Below are 9278 nucleotides of genomic sequence, written 5' to 3'. Positions count from 1 at the left end.
AGCATCTAGCTTTTCTTCCATTTTTGGCAAATGGCCATTCAAGCATCTGTTAGCAGATTCGTTGCCATTTCTAGGTCTTGGGATACCAGTCTTTTAAGATGTCCAAAACATGCAATTAAAGGACCTTTTGGTAGTTAACATCCAATGTTGTTGTTGTTGTATCCAATGATTTTATTATTATTATTTCTGTCAAGAGAAAAGCAATGACAAACCAGCATCTTAAAAAGCAGAGACATCACCTTGCCGACAAAGGTCCGTATAGTTAAAGATATGGTTTTCCCAGTAGTGATGTATGGAAGTGAGAGCTGGACCATCAAGAAGGCTGATCGCTGAAGAATTGATGCTTTTGAATTATGGTGCTGGAGGAGACTCTTGAGAGTCCCATGGACTTCAAGAAGATGAAACCTATCCATTCTTAAGGAAATCAGCCCTGAGTGCTCACTGGAAGGACAGATCGTGAAGCTGAGGCTCCAGTACTTTGGCCACCTCATAAGAAGAGAAGACTCCCTGGAAAAGACCCTGATGTTGGGAAAGATGGAGGGCACAAGGAGAAGGGGATGACAGAGGACGAGATGGATGGACAGTGTTCTCGAAGCTACCAGCATAAGTTTGACCAAACTGCGGGAGGCAGTGGAAGACGGGTGCCTGGCGTGCTCTGGTTCATGGGTTCACGAAGAGTCGGACACGACTAAACAACAACAATTTCTGTCAAGACTGCATCTCAGTATTCTACAATTTTTTAACCTATCCAAAGAATATGTCGTGCATGGATTGCCAATGTGCAATCTCTGGCTTTCCCTGGTACCCACAGGGTTCCATCCATCCCCCTGCCCTTCTTCCATACTCTGAAAGAAGCCTTCTTCACCCAATAGAAGCCGTTCCCCCTCAAATTCTCACAAGAGTAAAGTGTAAAGAGACTGGTTATTTCTGCCCCTGCTGCGAACTCACAGCAACCAGTGTCCAGAGAAACCTGGAGCGAGCACACGGACATGAATTTTTTTGGTGCTGATTTGTGGAGAAAGATAAACAAGATACATTGCGAATCGAAGGACCACATTTTGATCTTCCACATCCCAAGACATAGCATTTAAAGATGGATGGTCCCTGCCCTGCCACTTGTTTCACCTTCCTTCTCACGCTGTCAACGTTCCTCCCAGAATCTGACTTGATTGATGTTGCTAAGAGAAAAGTGTTTCCTTCCTCTTGTCTCTGACAAACGACAAACATGATGCACTATGCCACAGATCAAACACAGGGAACACTTAGAGTCTTCTTTGAAAGGAGAAAAACAATCGCAGGCCAAGTGCAGCCAATTTCTATAGCATTTGCCCCGCCTTGCACATAAACACACACCTCTCTCATCCAAAATGGTGGGCATTTGGCTGGGGAAATCTTTTTTTAAAAAGAAGCAATTGTGAAATATTTTTAGTGTCTAGATCCTAGATTTCCAGGTGAGGAAAAAAATGTATTTGACCTTAAATAGCTGCGGCAGGCATGGTCCAGATCTTGCTAGTTTGCAACTCCTACTAAGCCTACATTTCTCTGACAAAAATAGGGGTGCCCTATTCAATAATAATAATAATAATAATAATAATAATAATAATATTTATACCCCACCCATCTGACTGGGTTGCCCCAGCCACTCTGGGCAGCTTCCAACATATATAAAAACATAATAAAACAACATTTTTTAAAAACCCTATACAGGGTTGCCTTCAGAAGTCTTCTAAAGGTTGTGTAATTACTTATCTCCTTGGCTTGGGGGGGGTTATATAACTCTATACCCTCCAACATTTCTCTGATGAAAATAGGGGAGTAATAATAATAATGATGATGATGATGATGATGTCTCTGGAAAATAGGGACACTTAGAAGGTCTGCCATCCCTCTCTTATGGGAATGACGGCCTTTATTGTGTGTAGTAATCTTCTCTTTAGATCTAGCGAGAATGCTTTCTGGATTCTTCCATTGGTGGGCAAAGGCGGACCTAAATAAAACGGTGTTTTTGCAGGTGCTGTATGTCATATCACAGAGCTCCTACCAGATGTCAAGGAAATAAACAACTATCTGACTGTTAGAAGACATCTGAAGCTAGACATGTTTAGGGAAGCTTTTAATGTTAGATGTTTTATTGTGTTTTTAATATTCTGTTGGGAGCTGCCCAGAGTGGCTGGGGAAACCCAGCCAGATGGGTGGGGGTAATAACAACAACAACAACAACAACAACAACAATTTATTATTATTAATTAGAGGTTCTGTGCAGGCCACTGAGGAGTGGCTTTTTCCACTTGCCTTGCCCCACCTTCCAGCCCTAGGAGCCTTCATGAGGGAGCTCCTGAAGGGGATACTTTGACCTATTGGTAAGCTATATTCTTACTTAAACCTTTGCGTATGATAAATTAGCTGTTCCTTCTTTATTATTACGTTTCTGTGTTGGGTTGCAGCGATATGTCTCATGTACCGTTTGGAGTTTTGGTTTTGTGTGTGCGTGAAGCGCTTTTGAGGGCAGATGGACTTGTGGGAAAGGTGAGATACAGTGGTTCCTCGCAACACGAAATTAATTCGTTCCCCAAGTTTTTTCGTCTAGCGAATTTTTCGTCTTGCGAAGCACGGTGTCAGAAAAGTTTTGGAAAAGCTTCAAAAATCACCATAAACCTCAAAAAAGGCTACCACACCACGTTCTATGAGTTGCTCCTCGAAGTCAAGTCGCAACTGTATTAACGGTGTTAAGAAAAAGGAAACAAACTTGCAAGATGTTTCCGTCTTGCAAAGCAAGCCCATAGGGAAAATCGTCTTGCGAAGCAGCTCAAAAAACAAAAAACCCTTTCGTCTAGCGAGTTTTTCGTCTTGCGAGGCATTCGACTTGCGGGGCACCACTGTATGAACAAACTGGCCATTGAAAAAAACTGCAACCCCAACCCAAAGGCAAAACCAGTCTTCCTGCTGAAATACTCTCTCCTACACAAGTGTTGAAAGGCCGGCCAGTCTGTCAATGTTTATTACGGCAAACATCCTGCATATGTTGAAAGGCCTGGTTTATCTGACTGCCTTTTTGAGGCCCTTTGGGCTCTATATTGTATTCAGAGGGTCAGGGCAGGCTATGTTGCTTGGTCATGTGACAAGCACACAAAACACACAAAAAGCTTTGTGCTCCCTCAGTACCTCAATCTCAGTTGTGGAATTCCCTTCCCACAGAGGTATGCCCTGCTTTTTCACTATACATCTCTCTCTCTCTCAAATTTCCAAATGTTCCACATAAACGCTGCCAGATTTACGTATACGCTAAACACGCTATAGCTTAGGACCCCACTCTCTTGGGGACCCCAAAAAAAGTTTAAGGGGAAAAAAACCTGGATGTACATTTCCAAAATATAAGATAAAAAACAAATAAAATAAAAATTCCATACAGCAACGGTGTTTTATGTTGTGTAGGCTCCTGAGATGTAAGTCATGGGCCCCGCCTGCTAGCCTGCTCCCTCAAATATCACTGGTTTGCTCATTTCTGTATCAATTACTTTGATAAAATACATATTTTGTTATGTGCATATGGCTTTTAGGTCCATAATATATTCAACACAAAAAAACCAGCGACAATTTGTTGTTGACAAAGGACAGCTGGACATATAAAGGGCCCCATTACCTCAGTAGCTTAGGGCCTCATCAAACCTAAATCCGGCCCTGCGCATAAATTCCATTTTTCTAAAAACAGAATCAACTTCCTATTCCATTTTCCGCAATGTTTTTCTTATCCCCTCCCCCTTTGCTACACCCCCATCTTACCTCTTTTAAAACGTAGTCATAACGCAATAATCTTTCATTGTTCTGTCGCTCGCAGTTCGAAACCTGCATTCACCATACAGCTTTTGGCAAATGCTGAAGACAAGCTTCTTTATTCCTGGCTTTTGGCACCTGAGTCGTGTGTCTTCAGGCCACGACTATAACCCATTCTTGCGACTATAACCTGTTTTTTATTCAGAATTTTAAGTTGTTGTAACCTGCCCTGGGACTTGCTGGTGAAGGGCTGGTTTTTTTTTAGGAAAAGTACTTTTCAACATTTTTTTTCAATTCATTATGAATTTCCTCCCAATACTCTTTTACCACTTTACAGGTCCACCACAAAAAAATGGCAAGTTGACCCCCCCCCACCTCAATAAAGTCCCTGCCTATTCCATGGCTTTCCCTCGAGTTGCTATGGCTGTCTTCTACATGCTAGTGATCACTGTAGGAGCACATATGGCTTTGGGTTTTGCCAATGGACAGGGTTTGTGCGGGGGCACAATTTGTGTGAACCAGCACTTATTAAACCACTGACATTGGGGCTTCTGGGCTTCTGACAAGCACCTGACTGGCCACTGTGAAAACAGAATGGTGGACCAGAGGAGCAATTATTAGGTTCTTATAAACAGGAACATCTGTCTGTATAAAAGGATCCACACAGTGTTTCAAATAAATGGGGCTTCAGAGCAGTTGGGCAGATCCACACCGTACATTTCAAGAACATTAAACACACATGACTCCCCCAAAAGAATCCTAGGAACTGTAGTTAGTTAAACATTCTGCACATTGTAACTCTGTGAGGGGGAAACTACAGTTCCCAGATTATTAAAAAGATTTGGGGGGGGGGGAATCATCTGCTTTAGATGTGTGGTGTGCAAAAACATGAGGTCACAAACGCACCAGCAACCTCATGAGCTTTTCTCACTGCTCTTTGGCGCCTTCATTTGAGAGCCAACTCTTGGTGCTGACAGGATATATGGCTGTTTTGGGGCTACCCTAAAGCTGAGGAGAAACAGAGCCCCCCTCCCCTTTCCTCGTCTCATCTAGAAAGTGCCTCTATGGGAAAATATCAAAGAGAGACCAAGAGAATGTCTCTTTCTCTTTTTTGTCTTTCTGAAGCAAGGTCTTCAGAGGCAGAAGACCTCCATGGGAAAGGAAGAGGGTTTATTTCAGAGCTAGGAGAACAACGAATGACTCAAGGCGGGGGGAACGGGGATGGATGGACCAAAAGGTACCCCTGCTGCTGTTGCGGCTGCTGCCTATCTTTTTAAAGTCAGTTTCCTTTAGAGCAGGAAGCAAGCTGTGTAGATGCTTATAAGAAAGAAGAAGAACTGGTCAACAACTTTTGCACAGGGCACCACATGGGAAGAAGAATCTGTTGGTTCTATTCCAAGGAGAACAAAGGGGCAAACAGAGGAGAGGACGCCTGCTTGTGGGCAGAAGGAGGAGGAGGAATTGAGGGTTTCATTTGTGGAGAAAGAGAAGCAGAGCCGCGCTGATTCTCCAGAGCCTAGAAAACATAGCAGGCAGGGCAGCGGCAAAGGTTGCCAACAAACCAGGGGGGGAAGCAGCTGGATCTGCTCTTGCAGAAATCAGCATAATAGTGCTCATTTGATTATCTAATTTACATTCAAATTTACACTCTAGAACAGTGGCTCTCAAACTTCTTTCTTTGGGGCCATACTTTCAGAACAAAAAACTGCAACTTCATCAGTAGTTTCCATGTCCTAGAGTTACTTATTTTTCACCTAAATGTCTGAGTTAATCTCAGACTGGGGCCTGTGGTGCAATTGAATAAAATGTTTTTATTAACTTGTCTTTGAAACTATATGCCTTTCAGTGTTAAGCTTAATCAAAAGCCCATGTGCTCAGCATGTATTAGAAGACAGAGTTCTTTTTTATGTTTGTTATTAAACTGTGATTACTAATTGGTCTTTCTGATCATGCAGATCACTCGATCCTTGCCAGGGGCATGGGGAAGCCCCACACATTGGAAGCTGGGGGTGCCCAGCACAGGTAGGAGACACTAACGAATGATAAATCTCCTCTGTGGTCTGTACAGGAACATAGGAAGCCGCCTTACACTGAGTAAGATCATCAGCCCATCTAGCGCAATGCTGTCTACACTGACTGGCAGCAGCTGTCAGAGGATCTTTCTCAGCTCTACCTGAGGGACTGAACCTGGATCTATCAGATGGACCTAGATCAGTGTTTCCCAACCGGTGTTCCGCGGCACACTAGTGTGCCGTGAGACATCGGCTGGTGTGCCGTGGGAGGGAGGCGGGCGAGTCGGGCGGTGAGAGGCGGCGGCGGCGAGGATCCGCGTCGAGCCGGGGGCGGCTCCGCGGTGGTGGTGCCGAGCGGCGGGGCAGCGCGTGCAAAAGGGAGGAGCGCGAGACAGCGGAGGAGGAGGAGGCCGGCATGTCCGGGCAGCAGCAGCAACAACAGCAGCAGCAACTCCCGCCGCCGCCCCCTCCTCCGCCCGCTATCGCCGCCACCACCACAACAGCCGCCGCCGCCTCAGCTGCCGCCGTCCCTCAGTCCCTCGCTCTGCTGCCTCCTCCCCCCCCACCCCCAAAGCTTGGAGGTTCCCCGGCAAGGGGGAGGTGAAAAAATTTAAAACTTTCACTTTCGTGCGTCCCTCCCGGCGTGACGCTGCGCGCTGACGTCACGGGGCTGTAATGGTGGTGTGCCGCGAGATTTTTTTCATTAAACAGGTGTGCCGTTGCCCAAAAAAGGTTGGGAAACACTGACCTAGATGGACTAGTTGTTCCAACTTGATATAAGGCAGTTTCCCATGTACTTATCCACTGCGGGGGAAACCTAGTAATTTATATGCAGCAGGTGCATTTTTCACTAGTGTTGTCACCTGGCATGCATAGTAAATGTTGACTGGTTGTCACCCCAATGCAGGCATAGGCAAACTCGGCCCTCCAGATGTTTTGGGACTACAATTCCCATCATCCCTGACCACTGGTCCTGTTAGCTAGGGATCATGGGAGCTGTAGTCCCCAAAACATCTGGAGGGCCGAGTTTGCGTATGCCTGCTCTAATGCACGGGGGTTAAAGGGTTCCCAAGTTACAACCCAGAGTTGCTGTACATGTCTTTGCAACAGGTGTGGGGAACCCTGGCCATTGGCCACACTTGCTAGGGCTGATGAGACATCCACTTCAGAAACATCTGGACAACCAAAGTTTCCCAACACCTGCTTTCAAAGTACTATTGCTATGGAAAGTGATGCAGCTGCGGCTTCTCACACCTATTCAGATGGAAACTCTACAGGCACAGACTAATGCAGCAATGAAGGCAGCCTCATCTGTAGAAATACTAGTTATCATCCAGCTGTAAAGGCGGAGAGGATCCACCAAATGAGCTTGAAAGCCGTATCTCCTAACCCATGCTGTGCATCTCCCCAGAAAGCTCGTTAAATAATCCTTGAGCAGTTCTGTATCCTGAAACCTGACTTCTTATAGTTATCCTGCTAGATTGCCATTCTTTTATTTGACAGTTTGCTGGATGGCTGTCGGAATGGCTGTCTTAATGGCTATTAATAAAGATTAAGGAGATACAGGGCCGGCTCTACCATTAGGCAGAGTAAGGCAGGTGGGGTTGGAGAGTAACAGGGAGGTATCAGGGAGCAAAGCTGTGTGCACTTCATGCATTCCCTGTACCTTCTTAAAGATAGCCTGCTGTGTAGTGGTGGACATTGCCCTGTTGCCAGTGTTGAACTAAAACACAACTTCATGTCTGGTTGGCTTCAGTACATGAAATGATGGGTGTGCTATTTTGCCCCATGCAAGAAAAGATATTGGGCATCTTTCCCTTTATTCGATTTAGATACTTATCAGAGCCTAGGGAATGGAATACTGCATCCCATCCCTCTCCAGTTACAGAAAAGGGGTAGGGGTATGAGGGTGGGGAGAAAACAAACTAACAAGCCAAGCATACAATAATTAAAAGTAAAGGTAAAGGGACCCCTGACCATTAGGTCCAGTCGTGGCCGACTCTGGAGTTGTGGCACTCATCTTGGTGCTTTATGGGCCGAGGGAGCCGGCGTACAGCTTCCGGGTCATGTGGCCAGCATGACTAAGCCACTTCTGGCGAACCAGAGCAGCACACGGAAATGCCATTTACCTTCCCGCCGGAGTGGTACCTATTTATCTACTTGCACTTTGACGTGCTTTCGAACTGCTAGGTTGGCAGGAGCAGGGACCGAGCAACGGGAGCTCACTCCGTCGCGGGGATTCGAACCGCCAACCTTCTGATCAGCAAGTCCTAGGCTCTGTGGTTTAACCCACAGCACCACCCGCGTCCCTAATACAATAATTAGAAGTTTGGAAAAGCAAAGAGGGAAAGAGATCACTAGCTGGCAGAAGGCTGATGAGGACTACCAGATATTCTGCCTCATGGAAACCCCTTCTGTTTGTCTCCACTTCTGCTCTGCTTCAATATTTGTAAATAAAACAATATTGGGAGTTGGTGCTTCCCCTTGGAACTTCTCATTGCTTAGGGGAATAAGCAGCAAGCGCGCTGCAGAATCAAATCAAACAGACCCCACCTGAGCACCTCTTTAGTCATTGCAATCAGTGTTTCCATTTTGGAGCCATCTAGCACTCTGACCTCCGCTAGGCTGTTTGCTCGACAGATGCTGATCCGCCCCCTCCCCTTGGGCTCGTCCCTGCATATTCATTAACTGACCTTTTTTTGCATTACGGGATTAGATTGGAATCCATGGTCCTCTCGGAATAATAATAAATGTTGCTATTTAAATGACTGTTGTTAAGGCAGAACTTGGCTCGTATTTTCAAGGCACCCTCTGTTAGCTCATGGAAATGAACTGCCCACGTGTTAACCGTCTAATGTGCCCCACTCGTATCTGTCAATTATTGTTTTACAAAGCTGAACTGCCAAGGAGGACGTGGAAGGAGAGAAAACGAGGGCTGTACAAATCAAGAGGTTTTCAAAAGCTTAGCAGCTCATCGTATGCTTGTAGCAAAACCTTTTAATTAGAATGGTGTGATTTTTTCCTTAGACGTTAATAGTAGCAAGGCCCTTGCTCACTCATCTCTCAAGATTCTTTGCTTAAATTATCAGAGCTGTTGACTGTGAATTTGTACTGTAGAGGAGCAGATATTTATGGTTTGTTTGTTTTTTAAATAATACTGTACAGTGGTACCTTGTTTCTTGAACTTAATCCGTTCTGGGAGTCCGTTCGACTCCCGAAACAGTTTGAAAACCAAGGCACGGCTTCCAGCTGGCTGCAGGAGCTTCCTGCACTCAATCAGAAGCTGCGCTGGACGTTCGGCTTCTGAAAAACGTTCGCAAACCAGAACATTTACTTCTGGGATTGCGGCATTTGGGAGCCGATTTGTTCGGGAGCCAAGCCATTTGAGTACCAAGGTACTACTCTATTCATCTGTTGAGGTAAGGAAATATTGTGTCGCTGAATTATTATTATTTTTTAATCATATTATAAATGAGAAATATGCAGGCTACTCTT

The 9278-nt window shown here is 45.4% G+C and overlaps 1 protein-coding gene across 1 annotated transcript in view; it reads left to right on the top strand.

Moving 5' to 3' along the window:
* The first annotated feature begins 5771 nt into the window (after window positions 1–5771).
* The window catches only part of RHBDL3 (rhomboid like 3), a 144217-nt gene continuing 140710 nt past the window's right edge, over window positions 5772–9278 (top strand). Inside the window, exon 1 of the mRNA XM_081181441.1 lies at window positions 5772–5793. The gene's annotated coding sequence lies outside the window, so the exon portion shown is untranslated. The remainder of the gene's footprint in view (window positions 5794–9278) is intronic.

This window comes from Podarcis bocagei (assembly GCF_964188305.1).
Source record: "Podarcis bocagei genome assembly, chromosome: 2".
NCBI classification, from domain to species: domain Eukaryota; kingdom Metazoa; phylum Chordata; class Lepidosauria; order Squamata; family Lacertidae; genus Podarcis; species Podarcis bocagei.
The sequence above is the reverse complement of the archived record's forward strand: the minus strand, read 5'-3'. Positions and strand labels throughout refer to the sequence as shown.